Raw genomic sequence first — 26,311 nt, 5'->3', positions numbered from 1 at the left:
TTAGGATGAATAAATGATGTGGAGCAAGTCATATTCTCTGTGTGAGCTTCAATGTCAGACTCATAGATGACAAGATCCAGAACTAGAGAGAACCCTAGTCCAACCCCTTTCTAATAATGAGCATTTATATATAACAATTTAAAGACTGGAGAGTGATTTACATTTTATGCTAGTTGACTCTCACAACAATCCTATAGGGGGTGTTTGTCATTATTATCCCCATTTCACAGATGAGGAAACTAAAATGGAGGTCATGCATTTAAACAGGTGCCCGGTAGGATTTAAATCCAAGTTTCCCTGATTCCAAGTTTGGCACCGTAGGCACTGGGCCCTAGCTTTTTCATCTTACAGTTGAGGGAAAGCGAGACACGGATAAAGAATGACTTTTTCAGTCATACAATCAAAGACTGCTTTTACTCCAAAACCAGTACTCTGCCTCTCTGTCTCTATTCTGCCAAATGTGAAGACTGGGCTGGGTGGTCTGTAAGGTCCATTTGATGTGCATGATTAACTCCAAGGGGAATAGAAGGCTGCAGATCCACTGTGATCTGCTTTATAAATGAGATTCTATTCCCAGGCAAGAATAGGAAGTATGCAATTACTCGGGGGCCATAAAGCCTCACACAAAATGAGGGCCTTTTAAAAATACATTTGATGTTTAAGGTGATTCAGCAGCAAGAGCGATTAGTGTGCCATGTAAATCAGGACTAGGAAACTTTATTAAAATTGGATTTTTAACCTGATCACAATTTCCCCTGCTTCTAAAGAATCCCATTGGACTCCTTAATATTCACATTATTAACCTGAAGTATTCAAATTGCTATTATCAGAGTATAGGGTGCACTAGCTTAATATACATGGGACACCCGCATCCTCTTATAGATTGTGGGGATGGAGAATGCTCTATTAGGTGAGGTAGGATACAGGTAAAATTAATCTGGGTACTTTAACAATCTTCTCAAGAATTCTGTTCATAATTTTCTTTGCCTTTATTTTTTTCTCTACCTCAGCCTTCGAAAAGAAAAATAAAAAGGTGCAATGAAAGTAATCATAATTAGTTTCCATTTTACATATGGAGAGCATTTCAGTGACTTGTTCAGGGTCATATAGCTAATTAATGTCTGGAACCAGATTTCACCTCATGTCTTCCCGATTCCATCCAACACTCTATCAATTGTGCCACCTAGCTGCCTAACCCTGGCATGGAGAAAAGTGCCGGGCCACATGATTGAAATCACACTGGATTAGAAGCGAGGAAATTTAAGTTCTAACTTCTAGCCTGCTGCTAACTGACTATGAGACTGGTTTAGCCAGCTCACTTCTTTACGACTCATTTCTCTTCCTCTGTAAGATGTGGGAGTTGGACCAGGTATCAGTTAAGGTCCCTTGTAAGAGTCCAATTTCCTGAGCTTCCAACCTGAATGTGAATCCACAGCTTGGGTCTTTACAGCTGCAAAGTGCTCCATCCTTTGCTTTATTTCACCCAGGAAATGGGCAATGCACTCTCTAGTTGCTTTAATTGTTAAACCACTCAGAGGATGCACTCTGCCCCTTTCCTGATCATTACCTCTTTTTACATTGTTCCTTCATTGCTGCATGTGGTTACCTTGATCTAGCTTGAAGTGCTCTCTCTAGTACTGAGGAGCTTTGGGACCATCAACCAATGAAACCAATATTTATTTAGAGCCTCTGTTATGATCCAAGTACTGCGCTGGGCACCGGGGAGGCAGAGGCGGGGGGACAGGAGATAAAAATGAAATACCCCTTGTCTTCAAAGAGTTTGCATTCTATCTAGGGAAGCAAGTGGGTTTTCCAAACCTCAGAGTTTTATTTATTTATTTATTTATTTATTTATTTTTCTGTGAAACAGGATGAGTATACTGCTTATTTCTCAAGATGATTATTAGTGAAAAGAGTCTGTAAATGGTTAATTGTCATAAAATAGAAACTGTGACTAAGCATGACAATGTAGGGACTTCCTTTACCAATATAAGTGCCAGTGACTCTATGACTCCATAAATCAAGGGTTTTAACCCAGGGTCTGTGAATTACTTTGTTGAAAACATTTTGATGACTATATTTCAATATAATTGCTATTGTTCATTTTAGGCATTTGAAAACATGATTCTGAGAAGTCCATTGATTTTAGGAAACATCTCAGGGGGTCCCTCACACACACACACACACACATGTCAAGGATCCGGTCAGAGTTGATCCTTGAGAGTTACTGGAATATAGTATTTCATCCCCTGCAGCCAACAGGATAATAAGCCTCTTTAACCTTAGCGAGGCTGGTTCTCCAAAGACAACCTACAGGCTATCATGAGGCTCGTGGACCGTAGTAACACCTGACTTCCAAAGCTTAGGTTCTACCTAGTATTATTGCCTTCAATAATCCAGAGTCATCTGGATACCTTTTAAGGCATTAGTGATAGAAATTTGGTGGATAGTGTGCAAAAGTTAAGCTACGATCATAACTTCTTATCCAATTCAAGACACATTGAGATAGAGATCAAAACATTTATGCCTACATTACTAATCTATATCCTGCAGGACCGAGCACCCAGTAAACTCTCAAGAAATGCTTAAATCCTTCAATGTCTAATCTGAAAATGATCATTTTAGGTTTCATCTAATCAGCTGGGAAAATCAAGGTTCAGAGTGGTCAAATAACTTCCCCTAAATCATAAGGTACCCAAAGGGTTAGTTCACTGCTCAACTGCTAATTGATTTGAGTAACTGATAAACATGGTTAATATCATTATTACTTTTTTCAAGAAGTCAACTCTGCTTAAAAAATAGAACAGCAGACAATTAGAAGTGTGGATGAAGAGCTGCCCAAGGACTGTGGATATGACTCTGTCCAGCCTAATATAACAGTTGACAAGTCACTTAGCTTTGAAAGCAGAGGTGATATTTATCCTTCCACTTTTCACATATAAATTGTAAGGACAAGATCACACACTAATATGAAAACTCTCTCAGATTTTTAGGACAGAGTTCCAAAAACCCTAAAGTATTCCTGGACTCATTTCTTCTTGAATGTGTCAAGCATGTCACTTCAACCTTGCAGGGTGGTTGTAAGACCCCAAGGCCACACGGCTGGGTCACCACCATAGATACAACTTGTCCCACCTAACCCTGGGTGCCTGAACTCTGAGCTCTTCATAACCATGGGAGGAACAGGATTTCTTCCTAAAGCCAATGGAAATGGAATAGCAGAGGCTTTCAAAATGGAACTTTCAAGTGATTTTTAAATTTGCATTTTCTACTTCGAATCATCTGCCAACATTTAGCCTGGAGAAAAGAATTAGCTGTGGTCATGGAAATCCCTAATAGCTTATGATGTCAAAATCCTGAAGCTTCAGCTGGAGCACTATCACATTCTCAGCCTTCTCTGGCAACACGGAAACACCAGCCTTTTACTGGCCAGGGAATTAGATGCCGGCCTATTGATTCCAACTGGTTAAGACTGTAAATTTTTCCCTGAAATATCTCCACAAATGGAGCATCTTTACTGTTCTTTTAAAAAGGGAGATGAAGAATTCCAAATGAATGAGGTTTGGAAAATGATTTGGAAAGACCATGGGTCCCATCCTCATTTCATAGGGGAGGAACCTGAGAGCAGGTGAGATGAGAATGCTGGGCCAAGGTGTGGAAATGCAAAGGCCTGAGGGTCATGTTGCCCAGGACCAGGAAACCTGGAGTGACTCATCCACTCCATTGCTCATAAACAGAAAATAGAAAATTCCGACCCCAGGTTGTGGATCCCACATCAGTCTGCTGGGGCTCCCTAATGGCTATTTATCTAAATGTCTGACAGCTCTATTTAGACACTCTCCTAGGGTCTCAAACGGGCATCTAAATGCACATTTACATCCATATGGCCGCCTATACAGAACCACGTGTGTATCAAATGGGTTTGCTCCTGCAGAAGCTAGGTGTGCTTGGACCTGTGGGAACAGAACTGCCTGCCCTCTTCCTGGGAGAGTGGGCTCTAAAACAGTGATGGCCATGAGGATGATGATGGTGATGAGGAAGACTGCTTTGGGCTTTCCCAGGGCTCACTTTACTACATCATAAGTTTAACAACTTAAGTGTGGGTTCCCTCAGAGCCACATAAGAATAGGTTCGTCAGGGGGAAAGGAGAGTTCACACGCACTCTCTCTCTCTCTCACACACACACACACACACACACACACACACACTCACACACACTCACACACACACACTCACACACACTCACTCACACACACACACTCACACACACTCTCACACTCACACACACTCACACACACTCACTCACACACACTTACACACTCACACACACACTCTCACACACACACTCACACACTCACTCACACACTCACTCACACTCACACACACTCACTCACACACATACACTCACTCACACACTCACTCACTCACACACTCTCACAGTCACACACACACTCACTCACACACACTCACACACACACATACACACACACTCACATACACACTCACACACACTCACTCACACACTCCCTCTCACTCTCAGAAGCCCAGAGTGGAATTCGCACATCAAAGGCAGCCGGCTAAATCAAGCCGGAACGGTACGGAGCCGGCCTGGAGAGTTTTGCAATGGCGACGGCCCCCGGCGAGCTGGGCGGCAGCAGGGGCGGCTGGGGCCCCCCGGACGCGGTGGCCGCGCCTGCCCTTCCCTTTCCCCGGGCGGCCCCGGGCTCGCGGGGGCTGGCTTCGGATCCCGGGGGCGGCCGCTGCCTCTGGGGCCCCAGTTACCTGGAAGGGCGGGGGAGGGGCAAGGTGCGGGGCTCGGGGAGGGCTGGGGGAGGGGGGCAGCCGGCCCCGGATCCTCTAGGTGGGTCAGTGCCCCCGGGAGGCCGAGCCGGGCACACGCCGGGCGGCCGGGGGAGCGCGCTTTCCCGAAAGCTTGCGGGGCAGCAGCGCCCCTCCCGCGCCGATCGCCCCCGGGAAGGGCAGCCAGGGCCCACCTTCTTCCCCCTCGCAAGCCCGGCGGGGCGAACCCAGCTCTGCCTCCCCGGGAGGACCCGCCGGCCCCGGGCTTTCTCTCCCCCCGGGAGGGCCGGGGTGGGGGGCGGGGGTGCTGAAACCCGAGCGGCCACTGTCAGGGGGCGGGGCGGGCTCGCCCATTGACGTGTGCTGGGGAGGGAGGGAGGGAGGGCCAGGGAGAAGGAGGGCAGAGGAGAGCGGAGGAACGGGAGAGTTTGCGGAGCGAACTCGGGCTCGGCTGCGCAGCCCAGGAGCCCGAGTCCGGCGCCCGCACCTGAGCCGGCTCGGCAGCAGCGGGCGCTCGCGGTCCTCCGCTTCCCTCCGGGGCTCTCGCCTTCCTCCTCCTCCTCCTCTTGGTCGTCCTCCTCCTCCTCCTTTTCCTCCTCCTCCTCCCCCTTCTCCTCCCCGTGGGACCAGGAGCTGCCAGCCTCCCGCACGCGCTCTCCCGCACCGGAGCAGGAGCTCCGCCGCCTCTCCGAGCCTTCTGCGGCGGCGGACCTCCGGCTCCTTCCCCGAGCTCGGGCATCTCCGTCCCCTCCTCCCCGGTATCCTCCCCTGGCCTCCGGCCCCAGGATCTCCCGCAGCCCCCCGCCCCCCGCGCCGATCCTCCCGCCCGGAGGCTTTCGCGAGGAGCTCGCCCCTGCCTGCTTCCCCGCTCCGGCCACTTCTCTCCGACTTGCGCCGTGCCCCATGGCCCTGGCTGAGGGACGTCTGCGGGACGCCGACGGACTGGGCAGCGCGACGCAGGTGAGCGAGCGGGGCGGCGGGCGGCGGGCGGCGGCGGGGGAGCGGGGCTCGGGGGGCGGCGAGTGCTCGGTCCCCGCGCGGCCAGAACCGCCTTCTCCCTGTCAGGAAGTAACGGCCGGGACGACAGGTGCTTCGGGGCTAGCGCCGAGCCCGAAAGGGGGAGGAGGCAGGGCGAGGAGAAGCGGACTTTGCCCCCCGCTCCGGCCCCGCTTCCCCCGCCTTTACCCCGCGGGGTAAGACGGGCCGGCCCCGGAACCGCGAGCCGTGGCGGCTCCGGGCCGGTTCCGAGGGCTTCCCGGGCTGCCTCCATCTCCAGCATCCGTGCCCGAGCTCCTCCCGTAGCCGGGAGCACGTTAGGAGGAAGCGTCGTGGAGCCAAGCCGCGAGGCTCAGGGATGGCCAAGTGGGGGCCCCTGCCAAAGTCCCTGGGGGGGGGGGGAGATGGGAGGGGCTGGGCCCCTGGACCTGCGGCTGAGAAGGAAAGCAGGCAGGGCGCCTGGCCCTCTCGCGGGAGGGCGTGGGGCTTCTGTGCCCCAGATACTACGCATGAAAATATCAGTTACAAACTCTCCCTCCCCTCCTCCAAACCTGGCTGCAAAATCTCAATGGGGAGTGCTGTGGGGGAGGCGGGACTCGAACCCAGCCCTGAGGAGGATGCGCTGGCTCTGAATGCCGCTTCAGAGGAGCACGGTTTCCCTGCCCTTCCAAGAAGCGGTCCCCATGCGCCGGCCCCCGCTGCCTGCGGGCGGAGGGCTCTGCCCTTGGCACCTGCGCAGTCCCCCGGGGCACCCTCGCCCTGGAGCGCCCGGGAAAGCGGCAGGTGAGGGGCGCGGGGAGCCGAGGAGAAGGCGGCCGGCGCCTGGGCAGGGACGGCCGCGCCTCCGCTCCCGCCTGCCGGGGCTGCCTCGCTCGGGATCGGCGGGACCGGTCCCCGGCATCCCCTTCCAGCCCCGGCTGAGCGCGGAGGAGGCCGATCGATCCTCGATGGGATGGAGCCCGGCTCCCCCGCCCCGCCCCCAGCCTGAGCCGCGGGTTATTTTTATCCACACCTTGTGTACAGACGGGTGGATTAGAGGGGCTCCGGGGAGCTGCTGCCCGCCCATCCGGGCCGTCCCGCCGCCGCCCGCCCTCCCCAGCCCGCTTCTCTCCAGCCAGAGGCGATCTGGAGGGGAGAGGGGCTCCGGCCGGACTCCCCGAAACCAGATCGCTGGCCGATGGGCGGCCGGCGAGGCGTCCATTAGATCGTTGGCCGGTGGCTGCCGAGAGAAGCGCGCTCCCTGGGGGAGAAGGAACTGCTGCTTAATTACCTTGAGAGCTGGAGCAGGGGAAGGAGGCTGGGCGGGCGCCGGCCGTGGCCAACTCTTCGGCCTTCCCTTCCCACCTCGCTCTCCATGAAGGCCTGTCCTTGCGGAGCGCACGAGGGCTAGAACAAGTCAGTGCCCTATTCCAGCATAATGAGCACGAAAACTTTACTCGAGAACAGACTGTGTTCTAAAAGCACGCCTGCATTTTCTAGAGCGGACTTGTCAGATGCAGGGCTTCTATTCCTCTCCCCGAATAACCTTTCGGTGTAGAGAGAAGCTGCTCAGTTCCATTCTAGGGTAAAACTCCCGTAAGTCGCCTGAATCGCCCCCTCTCTTTGAGGCTGAACTCGTCCAGCGGTTCCTCGCCCCCCACAAGCCTTTCTTGGTCCCTTCTGGTGGGGGGGGGGGCTGTTGCACGGGATTGCAAGAATCACGGAGGGAACTGAATGCTTATCTTACATAAGAATTCTCCGGCCGCGAGCAGGGAAACGTCAGGCTGGGCATTGTGTTTCCCAGGGCTTGCTGAGGGGAGCGGACTGCTTCAGCCCGGCTTGACATGGATCAATAAATTCATGACTAAGCACCTTTAGCCAAAGCAGTTAATTACAGGCAGTATTAAGAAGTGACAGTCCTTTAGGAAGATGTACTAGGGAGCCCGGGCAGGGAAGCATTTCCGGGAAGGGACTGAAGCAAGCAGGGATGGGGGATTTTCGCTCCTGAGGCGAGGAGGTGATCCCTTGAGAGGGGGTCGGCAGGGAGGAAAGCAAGATAAAAGAAAGGCAGATGGCTTGCTTAAAAAAAAAAAAAAAATCTCTCACTTGAGGCAACCAAGCCAAAGCTTATTTTATTCACTGTGGATGGAAACGGAAACTTTGCTTGTTTTCCCAAGTCTTTGTGGATCTGCAAAGAGAGAAGAAAGGGCAAGCTTTCCTAAGTCTTAAATTCCAAAATGATGGGGACTGGAGGCTCTGGCCAGGAGCCTTGGGCAGTTTAACACTTCTGGGCCAAATCCAGGAGCAAAGGAATGGCTGCTTGCTCAGTGTGTGTGTGTGTGTGTGTGTGTGTGTGTGTGTGTGTGTGTGTGTGTGTGTGTGTCTGTGTGTGTGTGTCTGTGTCTGTGTGTTTGTGTGTGTGCATGTGTGTCTGTGTGTCTGTGTGTGTGTGTTTGTGTGTGTGTGTTCCTCTATCCACATCTCTAAAGCATTACTGCACATGGAATAGGGTTTTTTGTTCTGGTGGAATTGGAGTTTGGAATTTCAGAGGCCCAAGGAGATTGTATCCAGTATCTCCTGGGAGCGTGTCCTGAGGTTACATGGTCAGGACATTCTGCCAGGCTGGGGGTGGGGGAAGTTGATTGTCCTAGACTACTGAGCAGTAACCCAAGACATACAGGATTCATGCTTTCTTCTCTCAGAACTAGTGGTTTGTGGGGTCACAGAATTAGAAGGGTCCTTCATACAAAACAATTAGAGTTAGAATAAACCTTGTAATACAGAATATATGAGCAGGAGAGGTCCTTGAAGACCAATGAATGGCAACTCCGAAAAGTAGAAAAGGATGCTGCATGGGAATCTTAGTTCCGCTCTTCGTTATTGTCATTTATGATCCATGTGACCTTTGGCAAATCGGCCTCCTTAGTCCTCAGTTTTCTCATCTATAAAATGAGAAGATTGAGGGAGAGGGTGTTTCAAGTCTATTTATTTATTTACTCGTTTGTTTGTTTGTTTAATTATTTATTTATTTTTGCTCCAAATAATATGATCCTATGAATGTTCCTCATAGGATGAGGAAAACAATGGCTCAGGTAACATTGAGCTGAGCACAGTGTCCCATAGTAGTAGCACTGGGAACTTTATAAAATGAACTCTATGAGATCCGGTGGTCCCCATCTCTTGTTTTTAACTTGTCTAAGGTCTATTTTTTTTCCTTTGCTCTGTTCCCTTCCTTCCTCTTCACATAGTTGTATTTCTGTGATATAAATACACAAGAGAACCAAGAACAAGAATTCTATGCTGACGGTGGAGTAGTGGCAGGGAACACCCATAAGGACAGCATAGGTTGTTTATGTACATGGACTGACTTTAAACATAGTTAATGGTGTGGTGCTTGGACTACATTCTTTCTTCCTGCATTCTCTCCCCTTGTCCTGTAATTCCTCTATGTTCCAAATTATTTATGGGTTTTGTTAGCTAACTCCTATGTAAGTCACTAATTCCAAGTTATTATTGCCCAACTTAGTCAAAGTATTCTACTTTAAAGTATCCTTTGTGTGTTTCATGTATTGCTCAACCCACATCATTCCAGCCATTTCAACAATGTCTCAATGGATTAAAGTATATATTTAATAATGCAGACTTTTCCCCATCAATCCCATAAAATTTGGGATTGATATATAGAAAAAAATCATTACACTTGTCTATAAAATACATAATTGTTTATTGTCGGTTCCCCTGTCAAAGGGTGAACACTGGGTGTTGGTCCATGGGTCTGACCTGGTCTTCGATTCCTTATGACCTTGAATATTTGCGCATTTAATGCAAGAATAAATTTTAAGATAGCCAGTTTCAGCTGATTATGTTTTATTGTAAAGGTCACTACTGTTCAAGAAGCCTGAGCTCCAGTGGTGACCTTCTTCACAAAAAGTTGCACAACCTTGGGCAAATTAGCTAACCGTCAGATATTTCGTGAGCACCCAGACGGTACAAGGGCATCTGGGTGATAATGGGGAGAACACAGGGCCTGACGTCTGGAATTCTCCTCTTTCTGACTTCAAATTTGGCTGGAGATGCTCATTAGCCGTGTCACTTAGCCCTATTTGCCTCACTTCCCCATCTGTAAAGTGAGCTGGAGAAGGAAATGGCAAACACTCTAGTATCTTTGCTAAGAAAAGCCTAAATGGTCACCAAGATTTAGACATGACATGTACAAGAACAGACTGTATAGGGTACTTTCCTAAATTTCCACTCAACAGAGGAAAAAAGGGGAAGTTGTCTTTCCCTCAAACCCAGCTTTTCCATTTGACTTCTAGAAGTCTCTTTCCACAACTGGCTGATGCTAGAAAATGCTGTAAGTCAGCTGAATTAAATTGACTAAGCACTAGGTACTGAGGATGGCACGGGTGGAAAAGACTTTACTCCAACTTTACTCGTTCACTTTTCAAGTCCAACATTGTTCAAGTCCTGTTAATGTTCTTTCCACTGTCTCTCTGAAACCTGTTCCCACCAGTAGAATACTAGTCCAGAATGCAACGGGCACCTGCCTTGACAATTGTAATGGTCTCCCCACCGTTCCTTCCAATGTATGCAGCCTGTCGTTACCAAACCCTTCAGTGCTTTGGAGTTGCTATTGAACGGAATTTAAAGGAGAGTCTGCCAACTATGCCAGAGTAAAATTCAGAATTGGGTCAGAAGAACTAGGCTCGGGTACTTTGTTTAGTTCTGAAGCTTAGGCGAGCACTGTAAGGAGAAAAACAATGAGGAGATTGTTCACTTAAAGGGCTGTGGCAATAAAAATGGATTGCCACTCAAAGGTTCCATAACGAAAATTAACTTTTTATTATAGGCAAATGGAGACAATAAGACATATGCAAGAAAAGCAGCTAACAATTCAAGACCGAATAGTTGGAACAAAAGAGAGAGAAGGCGGGAGTTCAAAGGCAGGAGACATTTCTGCAAGGTTGGGAAAAACTACCGGGAAGAAATGTGACTTAAGGGCTGAGTCTTAGAAGCTTGCCAGGCTTTAGCTATATTGAGAAGAAAGGGGAAGAACACTCCAGAAGAGAGCCCAATGAACAAAGCCAGGTATGGGCAAAGTGAACTGTGTATTCCAGGGACAATGAACCACTTAACTTCTCTGTGCTTAGTGATCAAGAAATCAATCAACTTTTATTAAGTGCCTGCTATGTGCCAGGCACTGCACTAAATACCAGAGATAGAAAGGCAGAAGCCCTCTCAAAAAAGCCAAAAGACTTGCTTTCCAAGGGGAGAGAAAACATTAAGTAGATGCTAGATAGACAGACAGACGGGTAGAGCTGTGTACAAACACGCTGTCTGCAGGATGAGCAAATGATTAACCGAGGGAGCACTATCTTTAACAAAGATTATAAAAGGTATCTTGTAGGAGATGATTAAGGAAAGTATTCTCAGCCTGGAGAACTGCCTTTCCCATTGCTTTGGAGATGGTGGATTCTATTCTAGGAGCAGTAAGGGGGCCTGGATTGGTGGGGTAGCAGGACTGAAGGGTAAAAGCAAAGGAAGGAGGAAGGGCAGATTGTGAAGGGCCTGGGATGTCACGTAGGATTTTATATTTGATCCTGGAGGCGATAGAGAGCCCCTCGAGGTGATTAGAAAGGGGAATGACTTGGTCACTAGGAAGAATGATTCACCGAGTGAGAGGCAATAGCCTGGATTGGGGAGAAACTGGCAGCTGAGGCTACTGCACCAGTCCCACCCTGAGGTGCTGAGGGTGATGTCACTGGCAGAAGGAGAAGGGGGTGTATGGGAGAGGCTACCAAGGGGAGAATCTCAGTTCTGCTGAAAAAGCAGTCCCTCCATCACAGCCCTCGGCCTGGCCTGCCCACTTCCCAGGGACTTTGGTGAGACTCCAGGCAGATTAGGAATGTGAAAGCATTTGGAGATGGAGAAAATGCTATACAAATGTTAGGTATTTTAATTATGCAGAAAATAAATGTTTGTCCTGATCCTTTTCCTCTCCCCTTTCCCTCTTATGTTTATTTGTATCCACTGCCATAGCCTGCACTTTGTTAAGTACTCAGCAAATATTCCATCTCTATTGAATATTGATTGAATTTTGAAGCAGCCCGGGTGCAGTGGATATGGTGCCGGCTGGTGGAGGGACGGCCCGGGTTCGACCCCGGCCTCCAGCTTTTAGTAGTTCAATGACTCTCATTGAGTCGCTCCGGCTCTCTGCTGCTCAGACAACTGGGCAGGATTCCTCCACTGTCGTGGACCAGCCGGGAGTCGCCTCTGCCCAAGCAACCACAGTCTTTCATTTTCTTATATCGATTGAACTAGAGTGCAGGAGGCAGCAGCCCGGACTTGGGGTTCTTCTTGTCGTACGGAGATTCTTAAATGGCCATTTTAATGGTCTTCCAAAAGTGTCCAAAGTTGCACTGACGACATAAATGGCGGATTATGAGCAGCCAAGTACAGAATCAAATAGACATTTTTTCCCTAGTGGGGATCTCATTCTTTGCAAGTAAATAACTTTTGTTTTTTGGTTTTTTAAATTTGTTTGTTTTTATTTTTTTAGGCTGTCAGATTATCTCTCTCATCTCTTCTTTCATCTCCTTTTCCTTTTCCTATTCTCTTCCTTTTTAAAAAATTTAACTATAATTTTATTAACAAAAAAAGTGAAGAACAAAATGAAGATTTCCCTTGGCCATCAAAGGGGAAGAATTTGTTCAAGTCGCCCAGGGCATTGAGTGGTTAAGTATGTCACCCAAGGTAATGAAGCCTGTGTTTTTAGATCAGAGACAGGAACTTGTTTTCCTGACTCTGAGATCAATTCTCTATCCACTTTGCCAGGCTGCCTTGTGCATCACAGGCTCTTAATCACTGCTCGTTGAATTTGGACTTTGACATCAAACAAGGTGTAAAGCAGAGAGACACATGCTCTCTTGAGGTGTTTACTATTTTTAAGGTGACATTAGGATTCCCTCCAGATAGTGGGGCCCGTTCACAAGTGACTTTGTATAAAATGCATCAAGCTCTGAAATTCTGTGAATCTGTGGAAAGGAGGGGAATGGGCTGACCATTCTACAAAATATTAAACAGGATAAACAGTATGTAGCATCCAGGACTTGAGCAGGTGGTCCCCCGAGTTAGTCCATCTGTGTACTTGTCTTAGATGAGAACTCTTGCTAGGCAATGAGCTGAACCCAGAATTAAGCAGTTGGAGTTTTAGCTGGATGGCATGGCAAACATTCTATGTTTTCAACGCTCAAGGTGCTCCACGCCACAACAGCTCATCTCTTAAAACACCATCCTTTTCCTAGTGATGTTCCATGGCTGTAATTCTCAGAGTGCACAAATCACAGAGGAATCAAACCTTCAAGTAGCCCAAAGAGCGACAGAAAGTCATGCAGATGTAAGCGGCCTAGAACAAACTGCCAGCAATGATCATTAGCAAGTGAGAATTGAGAGACATCATCAAGGACATATGTGGCAAGAAAAGGAAGTGAGCTTTTCCTTTAAAAAGACAAGCAATGAATAACCATATGGGTAGCCCTAGATATTCAAAATCCCAGAGAAAATCTACCAATGCAGTTAGAAAGTCCTCTCTGATAGAAAGCCAAGCAGGGGAAGTCATGGAGAAAGTTGCGTCTACTTTGGTAGCCGGGGTGCATGCTGGGATTAAAACAGAAATCTGCCAAAGTGCATTTTCAGGTCTTCTTCTTTGAGGATGGGAGAGAGTTACTTAGGAGCAGGTTGGAGCAGGAATGGACCTTAGACATCATACAGTCCAACTCCTTGAGAGGTGACTGATGCTCTGAGAGGCTAAAGGCCTTGTCTAAAGTCAACCCAATTCACCACGTATTTGTCAAATGTCTAAGATGTTCCAGGAGTTGTGGCAAGCCTGAGGATAGAAAGACAAAAAGAAAAAGAAAGATAGCTACTCTCGAGGCACTTGCAATCTGGGGGAGAAAACATGTACATGTCTAAATAACAAAGAACATTCCCAAAGTCGATAGAGTGATTCCCAGTTGGGCTGAGAATTGGGCTGATGGGAGACGACGGAACTTCTGAGCTGAGCCCTACGCAGAGCTGGGAATTTGGAGAGCAGGAGGCAGTGCATTCCAGGCACAGGGGAACTAGATGGAATGTGGTGCTGCCGGCTGGCGTCATTAGAACTGAGGATGAGAAAACAGGTCACAGCTCTTCAGTGACAGAGCCACGGCCAGAATGTGACTTGTGACCTTGGGTTTTTGTTTTTTCTATGTTTTAGAGTCCCTGACACGTGGGGGCCTGATTCCACCAGGCTGTGTAGAAAAGCCTGCACAATAATTCCTCTGCCAGTGGGCTGGGGAAGGAAGTTGTGGATTGTTCTCTTGGGCCAGATCAGGTAGGCTCTTCTGAATTCACCCTTTCCCTGTTCATGCTTAAAATATGACACCTTGGAGGCCGACGCTGTATCTCCACACTACAGTTCATGAAGTCAGGCCCAAGAATACTTTGGGAATACTTCCTCAGTCTGCTACATTGCTCCCTTCCAGAAAATCAGAAAACTCAAGACCAAACTCAGTGTATTGTTACCACTTAGCCTTTCAGGTCGAAAGTTTACAAAATTCAAAGAAAAAAATAATTTATAGGTTGAAAAAAAATAGAATAACAGAAATCTTGAAGAATGTTCCCCACCAATGGGCAGCTGGCTCATCAGCTCATCATCCCCAAATAAATACATGATCACTCACTTAATGTTGTAGTAGGTTAGGGTCTAAGGAGAAGTACCCCATATAATTCCCCCCTTTGTTCTTTTTTGTTTGTTTTGATGGGTTTATATTTTGGGCATCATCGATGCCTTTGGTCTTTTTATCATTGTCATTTTTGAATAATTAACACCACAACAATGCACACAACTACAAAAATTTCCCTTGGGACAAAAAATAAAAAAAAAAAAGTTAAGAAAAACTCAGCCAAGATGGTCATCATTCTTGGTGATCTGTGACTCTACCTTAATGGGCTTCAGCCACTCCAAGAGAAAGGTCTCTTCTAGTTTACAAACCCCTCAACAAATGGTGAAATATCGACACCCTGGATACCTGATACCTTAGGATCATCCAGAGTTAGGATAAGCAAAAGTCTTTATTCTTTTTCTTCTGGGGCTCTTCCCAGGGGATTAGATACAGGAATCTCTCCCCTTCCTTCCTCTCTCTCTCTCTACCACCAAAGAATGAATCCTCCTCCTCCTACTCCACCCCATGATCTCTCCTCCCTTCTCTCACCACACCCACAGATCCAGCCAGCATGGAGTTGAGTAGGGTCATCCTCCAAACATGTTAATAGAGAATTGTCCAAGTGGTAATTAGCCCTAAGTGCTGGTTAACTTGCATCTAGGTCAAGCACATCCGCCCAGTTCTAGCCCTTTACCGTGGAAGGGTGCTTTGTTATTGTTCCTTGTGCAGTTCTGGATGGCTACCGGGAGGGGCATTGATACCATGCCCTGGCATGGGTCCTGATCATGGTTCCCCCAATTTTTCAGGGTAGGATAGGGAGCTTCCTCATCCTGTACTGATATTCCTTTACCAGGGATGGAGAGGAGGGAGATATGCTGGAAGGTTCACCAATAAACAGCAGATCTTAACCAGTGGAGAGTATCAAACCCAATAGAATGTCAAAGTTCACTTTCCAAGACCTGATTTCTCTAGACAGGGGGTCTGTATTGAGCCACTCACTTATATTTCCCATTTATCATTTGTAACTCTTTAGTAGAAGGCAAACTTCTGGAGCACAGAAGCTACTTTGGGGCTTATCTATCTCCTTAGTTTAAACTTAAACAGTAGATGCTTAATGTTGGATTAAGCTAGATTCCCATTTCCCCCCCTTCCCCCCATGGATGACAGAGAAAGAATGTGCAAGGTGTGGATTCATTTGAATGAAGAGCGGGCAAGAGCTTTGTTCAAGGCTACAGAACCGAGGAACTAGAATCCTCAGAAAGAAATAGTTCAAAGTATTTGCTGCCCCTTTGTCCATGGACAACTTTCATTTCAGCACTTTTTGAGGCACATTTTTGTCTGGTTGAGCTTCTCCTCAAATTCCTGCCCATAGAAGAGGATGCATATATGCCCCAGTAGGTTTTCCTATGTAAATGCTTTCTCGCTTTAGTTAAAAAAGGAGCAAATCAAAGCTCTGTATCAGCAGTTCAAATACAGGAGGAGAAATGCAATTGCAGATGTGAGGGAAATGTAAAAGCACTTCAGATGGCTGTGCTTAGAAAAAGAAATACATGAGTGAAAAGACGCCAAAGTCTTCTGAAAGCCGCCTCCAGAAGGCTCCCTTGTACTTCATTCAGCTTAGTTCAGGAGCCCAGTTCTCCCTGGAGCCTCAGTATGTTTGAAATTTCTGGATGCTGCTGGGTGAGTTCTGTGAACCAGAAACTAAGGAAGCTGCCCTAGTGGACAGTGTTCAAAGCTAGAGATGGTACAGGCTGGAACACGTCATGGGGACCATTTACTCCAGGGATTCTCCCCTGGGACAGGCCATGGAGAGAGAGAGAGAGAGGTATTTGTGAACTTTATTTATTTTTTTAAATATACCATTAACTGGATTTCAATGTAATTGACTTCTTTTATAATCTCGAGCATTTTATTTTAAGCATTTGAAAACATTATTCTGAGCAGGTCCATAGATTTTCCCAGACTGACAAGAAGTGTATGAGTCAAAACAAATGTTGAGAACCTTTGGTTCTAATCCAGTCTTTTCACTTTACAGAGAAGGAAGCTGAGACCCATTTTGTGACCAGGTGCCCTCCTGCTCTTAGTGGGTAGAAATGGTCATGAAGTTAAGGGCTCACGCTGTTTGAGAAGTTAATCTTAAATTCATCCTAGCAGGGAAGGAAAAGAATAATGAGAAAAGAGTTGCTCAGAGTTTCTTTGTTGCTTACTAAATAAGAACCTAAGATGTACAAGTCAGGTGCTGAGCATCCTGTACATCCAGTAAGTGAGATAGATCGAGCATTTAGTGGACGCTTATGCTGTGTCCGGCAGTGGGCTGAGTACTAGAGATGCACACGCAAACTATAGATTCTAATGGGAGAAGGTAACATATAAAGGGAGATCCAAAAATGCTCCCTCGGACTCGAATTAAGTCCTAGCCACCTTTGGAAGCTGCTTCAAGCTGGTCACCAGGTCAGAACTGAATTTACCAAAGCATTAGCTCTTCCTATACAAAGGGTATTAAGAGCTCAGCAGTGCTGAGCTGTTATTGAAAAACCAATATGGTGAACACAGAGACACCGTTTAGTGCACCGAAGGAGTAACCGGGAAGTCGAAAACTTCCACTATGAATTTGTTTAGTGCCAGAACAGTTTTAAGGTAATAAAAGTGTTTAAAAGACTCTGAGAGAGGTTACTGTGGAGCAGATGACTCCATATTTTAAGTGTAGTAAAAAGGATCCTCATTAGCTGTTCTTCTCCTGGGCTAAGAAAAATACTGATTTCTCTTCCAGGTAATATTATGGTTGAACATTCCAATTATTAAGACTGTTGTTACAAATAAATCTTCTAAGTCACAGTTTTAGTTATCTTAAACACCGCCGTTCTCCTTAGGATGATGTTACAGTCCTATGTTCTACTGTGTCTGTCTCTTTTTCTTCCTTTCCTTCTCTTTCTCCTACACATATAATAAACAGACAGACAGAAGTTAGATAGATAAATAGACCCATAGACAGACAGATAGAAGCTAGATAGATAGATAAATAGACCCACAGACAGACAGATAGAAGCTAGATAGATAGATAAATAGGCAGACAGACAGACAGAAGCTAGATAGATAGATAAATAGGCAGACAGATAGACCAGCAGACAGATAAATTGATATACATAGGTCAGTCAATAGATAGATATAGATGTGTTGGTCTAAATAAAGGCCTTCCCTAATTGCTGTGCATGAAATCTGCATGACATCTATAATTATGCAAGATGAAAAAAATTAAAAGAGAATAGCAATGTAAGTGCTGAAGACACACACATATATGATGATAAGAATAAATGAAATAATATTATTTGGATGGCAGGAAATACATAAAACAAACTAGCAACTCTTTTAAGGAAATTATTTTACAGGATAGATCTACATTTTCTACTTTTCAATAATATCTCATTTTAGCAACATTTTTTGGGGGAAAACTCCTGAAGTTTGCTTATTGGATATGAGTTTCTAGAATGGATTTCATGATTTCCTATATTAATAAAAGAGTCATTGTATTTTTATTGGAGGAGATATTCAGACTAGAATTCAAGTATATCTTATTTCCTAGCTAATTTGAAGAGCAACTTGGGTAGGAACACAGATAGAAGGAATGGATGCTGATAACCATACAGCAAGAAAAGTGACATTAAAAACAAAAAATTCAAAGCAGACATGAGAAATTAAAAAAAAAAAAGTTGGGTTGGAGATAGATACAAAACCAAAACAAACCTTAAACTCTCTCTCCCTCCTATATATATGTGTGTGTGTATACACACACATGCACACACACAAACACAAATATATACATGTGTGTGTATGTATATATACTCTATTGGTAGCTCAGGAGAATATGAGAAGACTCCATGGAGGAGATGACCTTTTAGCTAAGCTGGGAGGGAAGCTGGGGGTTCTAAACATCTTGGAGGAGTGGGTATGAGGATGGCCTTCAAGGTTCTGAGACAGGAGACGGAATGTTGTGTGTTGTGATTGTTATGCCTGAGGAATAGCAAATGGGCTTTACACAGACTGTGTAAAGGAAAGGGAGTGATAGCTAGTGTCTGGAAAGGAAGACAGAGCCATATTCTGGAGGATTTCCTCTCCCATCTGTCCCTTTTCCACTTCCATCACCAGCCCAGGTCAAGACCCCTTATCCAAACTCCCAGAATGAAGTCTGAAGTCGTCTGCTTGCCCAGTCTTGCCCCATCTTGCCCCATTTTATATCATCCTTATCACAGTAGCCAAAAAACCTTCCTAAAGCCTCGAGCTAAGGCTATCACTCCTCAGTAATGTAATCATCATCTAGTTCCATTCTAACTCATATTTCATATCTATGCTCTGAACACTCTCTAAGCCAAGTGGTTAGCTATTTCTTGCTCTTGCCCTATGTTCCTCAGCTGTACATTTTCCCAGGTCATTCTTTGTGATGTCAGTATCTTTTTACCGCTCTATTTCTTAAATTAGCCCTCTTCTTTCAAGAACAGAGAGTGATTTCTCCCTCAAATTTCCTGTCAACCTGTGTCTATATCTCTACTTAACCCCTTAGAATAATCTTGTACCATCTTATTTTCTCTGTTCCTCCTTAAGAAAGTTATCAGCTCTCTGTGGACAGGTTTTTGTTTTGTTCCCAGAATTTTATAAACAGTAGGTACATAATAAATTAATTGGTGAAATTTTGATGAGTTGTAGAGGAGTCTCCCTTTGAGGAATGCTCTTTAAAAGAATGAAGGATTTGTCATCCAGAATAGTTAACATCTCCATCTTTCTCTCTCTGTCCATCTCGCTTTCTCTTCTCTGTCCCTGTCTCTCTGAATGACTTTCTCTCTCTCTTTTCTGTCTCTCTCTCATTTGATAGAATCCCATTACCTATAGATGAGTTCCATGCTAGTACCATGTTAGTTATTATTTAAAATAAAAATTGATGTCAAGCGCTGGGACGATGAGCCCTGTTGGATGAGCTTTAATGTGGATAAATATAAAGTTTTCCACTTGGGATTAAAATATCAACAATGTGTGATACATAAGTGAACCATGATTCAGTGACTTTCCTGTACTAGAAGCTCTAGGAACTAGATGACATGGCAGCCAAAAAAGTGGGCACAAGCCCAGATCCCATCAAAGGAGCCATTTTATCTGTAATGGAGGAGGTCACAGTTCCATTGGGCTTTGATCTAAAAAGACAAGGTCTGAAGTATTATCTGGATTTTTTTTTAAAGCAAGTCCTACAACAATCTAGCGACCATCCAAAGATGGGCCACCACTGTAGTCATTCAAGATCATATCATATGAGAGGCAGTTGAAAGAAGTAGAATGAGTGTCCTGGAGAATAAAATACTCAGTAACAGGAGAATCTTTGTTAAGAGCTTGAAGTATATTGGGTATTGGGCAATGAAGGATGAAAATAAACATTGCTGTTCTAAGCACTTTAAAAATATTATCTCATTGGATTCTTACAACAACCCTCTGAGATAAAGGCTATTATTCTTCTGATTTTACAGTGGAAGAAAGTGAATGATTTGTCAATAGAATCTTGTTTGTTCCACAATTTGTCCTGGATATCTTGTGCCAAACTAGTAAATGTCCAAGGGCAGATTTGAACTCTGATTTCCTGCTTCCAAGAACATTGGTACTAATAAAAAGTCCCCACAGTAGGTCCAGGTCCCATGCTTAATGCCTTTGATCTCTCAGGTAAATGGTTTGGTCTCCTCGAGTCTTAGTTCCTCATCTGAATTATTATCCTTGTAGTATTTACTTTACAGGGTTGCTGTTGGGAAAGTCTTTTTCAAATACCCAACACTGCATCAATTAGACTTGGTATTATTCATGGGTAAGATGGACTGAAGTTTTTTGTTTTGTTTTTTTTTTTCCATTTGGCCTAAAAGTTCAGGTCCAGGGAACAATAGTGTGGAAGATTCAGAAGCATACTGGGGATCAATGTAAGGAACATTAAAGAAATGTCCCAGTGGAGCAGACCATTCTGGGGTGCCACGGGCTTCCCATCATAGAGGGCTTCAAAGGAAGCTGGGTGGCAGCTTGTTGAGAATGCTGTTTAGGTATTTCATGTTTACTTAGAATGTGGACTACAGGCTCTCCAAGTGGACCAAAAGGTTTTGAAAGGAAAGCAGAAGGCCGCTAATCTTACCATCTCATTTTTCTAAAAAAGAAATGAAGAAACTGACTTGGGCACAATAGAATTAAGTTACTCACTCAAGGCCACCAAGATGGGTAGTGAATTGCAGAACTACAAAGGCATAGCTGTGTCCTCTGATTTCTATTTTCTATGCAAATGATCGCTTCCATTTAAAGTAGGGCAGAGCAGAGTGGATTAAAAGCAAACCTCTAAGCTCTCAAGCCTCCCTTACTTTAAGAAATTTCTTTAGAAAAAAATATATGTATTTGTAATGCTTCCATTAAACACACACACACATATATAACACACACACATACCAACCTACACTTAGAAGATTGATAGAGATGTGTTGAAACTTAAAATACCATTATGGGACAGGAATCAAAGAAAGCTAAATTCAGCAGTAGAATTCTAATGCCATTTCCTCCTTCTCTGACAAGGCAGAGAAGTTTTCTTTTCTGTAAGATGAGGAGGTCGGACTATATTGCCAAGGGCCTTTCTAACTCCAACTCTTCTGATCTATTCTAGTAATCATTCAGTAAATATGTATTGAGCATCTGGAATGGACAAGATGCTGTGGCAGATCCAGAGATGAATAAAACATGGCTACTTCCCTCAGGGCAGGTAGAGCCATGCAGACTCAGGACAATGAGATATGAATGTACTTCAATATTTCAAAAGGCCTGTGATTTCTTTTTGGTTTGGGGAATCCTTCCTCTGATCATCCAACAAGCCTTTCTTAAGCACTTACGTTCATACATTATCCTGGGTACCACAGACACAGATGGAAAAAATCCTTATCTTTAAGGAGCTTATGTATTTTAGATGAAAACAATACACATAAGGTGAACACATAAGTAGATACACAATATATCCAAATTTTACACAAGCTAGTCTTGGAGAGGTTGCCATAACTAGAGCTTGGAGAAAGGAAGGAGTCAGAAAAAGACTTAAGCTTGCTGACGCAGAGTTGGTTGTCTTAGGGCCAGTCTTTCCAAGTTTGGAAGATTGGTCACTGAAAGTTGGCCATCTGGTAGGGATTTCTTTTCAGGCACAGAAACTCATAAAACCTACATCTAAAGCATTACAAGATTTGTAATATGGCTGATTTGAGAAGATTCAGATTTCAATCATTGTGATTGAATTATGAATCCATGGAGAATTAAAGTAAATATATATTGAAGAATATTGAAAGAATGTGAGTTCTCAAAGTTGAATCTCTGGAAACAAAATTTTAAAATCAACATCAATTTATAGAGATTAATGATAGAAAATCTGATCAGCCCCATTGTCCATCTGCAAGGTTACAGAGTGACTAAGTATTACTTCTCTACAAAAATGCAAGCTTGTAAAAAGTAAATAGAATTGGTGATGTTTAGAGTACAGAATGACCCTTCTGGAGTTCATATCCATGTATCTTAGCTATGATTAACAAAATGTGTTTGTCTGTTTGGTTGTCTAGTTTTTTTCACAACTCTATGCGTTGATAGGACCGTTCAAAAGTGGAATTTTTTTCAGAAGATATTATTTGAGCTCTACAAATAGTAGACCTGTCAGAGAGATATTGTTAATTATATTGTGGCATGAGGTGGACTAGATGATCTTGGCAAGTACTTTTCAAATCTGAGATTCTTTATTATTCAGAAAATAGAGATAGCCTCGTAGCTTATAATAGTAAGGAATGGCTAAATTCAGAAGGTTGTGCCTTAATTAACATTCCTGTAAGTAGAAAGGAATAGGGAAGGCCTTCCAGGGAGGTTGTACTCAGTGTGCAAAGGAATGATTATGCTGTATTCCAAAGACAATGAGTAGCTGTCCAGTAGACCATTGGTGCTGCATAGTAATAGTTTAAAACAAAGCTTCTTAAACTGTGGGTCTCTTAACTGAATGTAGAGATCACAAAATTATTATTTATTATCAGGAAAAGTTCGATTTATATATCTATTTTATCTACTTATGTGCCTGAGGCTGCATAAAAATTTCTTGATTGAAAAGGAATCATGAATGGAAAAAAAAAATTAAGAAGCCTTGGTTTAGAGTTCACATCTCTTAATTGGCTAAGATGACAGTAAAAGATATGACTTATGTTCTGAGGGGGTGTGGGAAAACTGGGACACTAATACATTGTTGGTGGAATTGTGAACTGATCCAACCACTCTAGAGAGCAATTTGGAACTCTGCCCAAAGGGCTATAAGATGTTCATATCCTTTGATCCAGCAGTGTTTCTGTTGGGTCTATTTCCCAAAGAGATCATAAAAAAGGGAAAAAAGAACCCACATGTGCAAAATTGCTTGTGGTGGCCCTTATTGTAGTGGCAAGGAACTGGAAAGTGAATGGGTGCCCATCAGTTGGGAAATGGATGAATAAGTGGTGGTAAATTATGTGATGGACATGTAAAATGTATGGTATTGCCTGTCGTCGGGGGGAGGGAATAGAGGGAAGGGGGGTAATTTGGAAAAATGAATACAAGGGATAATATTATAAAATATATATATATATATATAATAAAAAAAAAGAAATTATATAACATAAAAAAAATTATGTGATGGAATATTATTGCTCTGTAAGAAATGATCAGCAGGTTGATTTTAGAGTGGTCAGAAGAGACTGATAGAACTGATGCTGAGTGAAGTGAGCAGAACCACATCATTGTCCATGGCAACAAGACTATACAATGATCAATCCTGATGGATATGGCTATTTTTAACAATGAGATGGTTCAGGCCAATTCCAATAGATTTGTGACAGAGAGGGCCATCTGCACCCAGAGAGAGACTGTGAGGACTGAGTATGGATCACATCATAGCATTTTCACCTGTTTTGTTGTTGTGCTTGTTTGTTTTCTTTTTTTTTCTCATTTTTTTTCTCCTTTTGATCTAAATATGGAAATAAGTTTAGAAGAATGGACATGTTTAACTTACATTGGATTACTTGCTGTTCTAGAAGAGGGAAGAGGTCAGGAGGCAGGTAGACAAATTTGAAACCACAAGATTTTTCACGGATGAATGTAGAAAACTATATTTACATTTATTTTGGAAAAAAAAAAACAATTATTATGTTTAAAAAAAGAGGAAGAAGTCCTGGTTTAAAAGACCAGAGAATCACAGGGTCAAATCATACAGGACCTTGAGTTTACCATTCAGGTAAAACAGAGAATAGTTGGTGTCTGTTTCTGCAAGGGACTGATCCAAGTGATTTTGGGGGAAGATTCTATTGGCAGCTACTTGAAAGATGGATTGAAAGTGGGGAAAATGAGATATGGATACACTTATTCACAGGCTAGGGCAGTATCCAGGTGAGAGCTGACAGGGATATGAACTCAAAGTGGGGAGATGGAAACAAAGGCAGAGCCCGTGACTGAGGACAAGCAAGGAGTAAGTGAAGCAAGATCTTGGGGAGTTTCTCTCCTTGGCGTTCCTGAAAACAGTGTTTTATTAACAGAAATTCGAGCCATGAAAGCAGATATTGAGGGTTTAGGAGATGGACTTGGGCAGACTGGATCTTTAAAACCAACCCAACGATTTGGATTTCAACCTAAGCCTGAGTTTTGCCCCTGTGTGTGCCCGAGGAAATCTCTGCCCACTTCTGCGCTTTAGCTTTCCTATCTTTAGATTGAGCTGTTTGGACAAGATAATGGCTGAATTCCTTTTCTTCTCTGATTCCATGAAGGACTTAATTATTACCAGAATGAATTCCATTCTGAGGGTTGCTGGAATTTCTGGGTTTTTCCTGATATAAAAAAGAATCAGACTTCCACGTTGTACAGATTCTACCGCACTGTGGTCCTTTGCAATGTTCTATTTTCATAGAAATATTCTTTATTTGCCCCACTTTTGTCTCACAGCTAATGTTATTATTTTCAGAAGTAGGATTTTTCTCTTTTAAAAAACAAACAAACAAAAAAAAAACTAAGGTACAAAAGGCTGGTTGCCCTTTTCCAATCTTGAAGCACTTTTCCAAAAAATATAATAAATAATAGTTAATGACTTTGTGATAGCATCAGGCAATTCATTAGGAAATCTCTGATGCATGTCATCAGCCTTCCCTGATTTAAACAAATCCATGTTTGAAAAATAATCAGCAACTGCTTCTTTTCTTATTTTAATTGCACTTTATAATCCCCCATTAAAGTCAGTGCACAAGCTAATTGTCTCATAATAGTTGTCCTTTTAGAAAAATAAAAGACTGAAGGTTCTCTCTCTCTCTCTCTCTCTCTCTCTCTCTCTCTCTCTCTCTCTCTCTGTCTCTCTCTCTGTCTCTGTCTCTGTCTCTCTCTCTCTCTCTCTCTCTCTCTCTCTCTCTCTCTCTCTCTCTCTCTCTCTCTCTCTTTCTCCTTCTCTCTCACATCCACCTACACAGTCACACACACATAACTAGATATTCAGTGACTCTGACCTTATTATGCCTTTGTTTTTTTCTCTTCCTTTCTAAGGCCAGGGGAATATTTTTCTCCTATGTGACACAGAACAAAAGATATTTTCCTCTTTTGTTAAGAAATATTAATTATGGACATGCTATGTGCCAGGCAGTGTGTTAAGTGCTGGGAATATAAAAGCAGTCAAAACAAAACAAAGACAAAAACAAACACTTGGTCCTGCCTTCATGAGGCTCACAGTCTAGTGAGGAAGACAACAGCCAAACATCTTTGTAGGAACAAGATATTGACAGTATAAACATGAGGTAATCTCAGAGGGAAGGTGTTAATTAGAAATGAGAAGACTGGAAAAGGCCTGCTGCAGTAGGTGAGATTTGAGCTGATTTTTTTTAAGGTGTCTTGTTTTGTTTCTTAAAAAGATGCACCTTTTTTTTTTCATCTTAAAAGTCAAAACATTCAAATAAACAACAACAACTAAAAAACAAAGAAACAAAAAAGCAAGTAGAAAAGTCAGGACACAACAGAAAAGGGATGAAACTATGTCTTTCCCCTCCCCAATATCATCAGTGTCTTTGCTGATAAAATATATGTCATTAGCTAGAATTCCAGATTAGTTTCTATTCAGTCTTTTTATTTAGAAAATGATGATTGTTTGATTCAGTTTGATCCAAATTCTCTTTAGTGAATCCAAATCTATTCGAAAGTTTTTCCCTACTTAAGCAGTTGTACAAAAATCATGGAGGAAAAATAAAAACCAATCTGATCATTTTCTGTAACTATCCATTTAGCTTAGGCTTCTCTCCCAAATCAGTCTCTCCATTTATTTTGTGGAGTGTGATGAGGAAGATACTCCCGTTACACAATGGTCCTTCTCTGGGACCGGACCCGAGGACCACGTGCTTATAGGGGAATTGAAGGTGATTTTTAAAGAAGCAAAGCAATTTGGCAGATTGGCTATTATGAGCCTACTTTTACCAAAGACACTGCAGTAAGTTTTATTCTTTTGACACCTCTGAGAACTTATTCTCAGGCAAATCTCATTCTAACTGACAAATTGCTATACCTTATAGTGTATGTTAGCTTCATTATTACATTAATGGCCTTGAGAAGGTAGAAGAGTAGCAAGATGCAATGAAAACTTAGCTCATTCTCAGAGTTTATAACCTGGATGTATATGTATTTTACGTAATATCTGCCTTTCATGTGTGGCTTATATGGGACATTGTACAGCTAAAAGCCCTCATCCATCCTCCTGTCAAATTCTTAGACTAAGAAATAACAGTTTAACAATTCTTTCATGTCAAGGACATTCATTTGCC

General features: G+C 43.8%; 1 protein-coding gene and 1 long non-coding RNA gene across 5 annotated transcripts in view; one reads left to right on the top strand and one right to left on the bottom strand.

Moving 5' to 3' along the window:
- The window catches only part of LOC141547666 (uncharacterized), a 519,112-nt gene that overhangs the window by 68,781 nt on the left and 424,020 nt on the right, over window positions 1-26,311 (bottom strand). The gene's annotated exons all lie outside the window — the stretch shown is intronic.
- The window catches only part of HS3ST1 (heparan sulfate-glucosamine 3-sulfotransferase 1), a 42,040-nt gene continuing 20,915 nt past the window's right edge, over window positions 5,187-26,311 (top strand). Inside the window, exons 1-2 of one of the 4 annotated variants that reach the window (XM_074276130.1) lie at window positions 5,187-5,760; window positions 14,030-14,146. The gene's annotated coding sequence lies outside the window, so the exon portion shown is untranslated. The remainder of the gene's footprint in view (window positions 5,761-14,029; window positions 14,147-26,311) is intronic. The other 3 variants (XM_074276129.1, XM_074276131.1, XM_074276127.1) reach the window with 3 other exon arrangements.

Source organism: Sminthopsis crassicaudata, chromosome 6 (genome assembly GCF_048593235.1).
Source record: "Sminthopsis crassicaudata isolate SCR6 chromosome 6, ASM4859323v1, whole genome shotgun sequence".
Classification (NCBI taxonomy): Eukaryota; Metazoa; Chordata; class Mammalia; order Dasyuromorphia; family Dasyuridae; genus Sminthopsis; species Sminthopsis crassicaudata.
The sequence above is the reverse complement of the archived record's forward strand: the minus strand, read 5'-3'. Positions and strand labels throughout refer to the sequence as shown.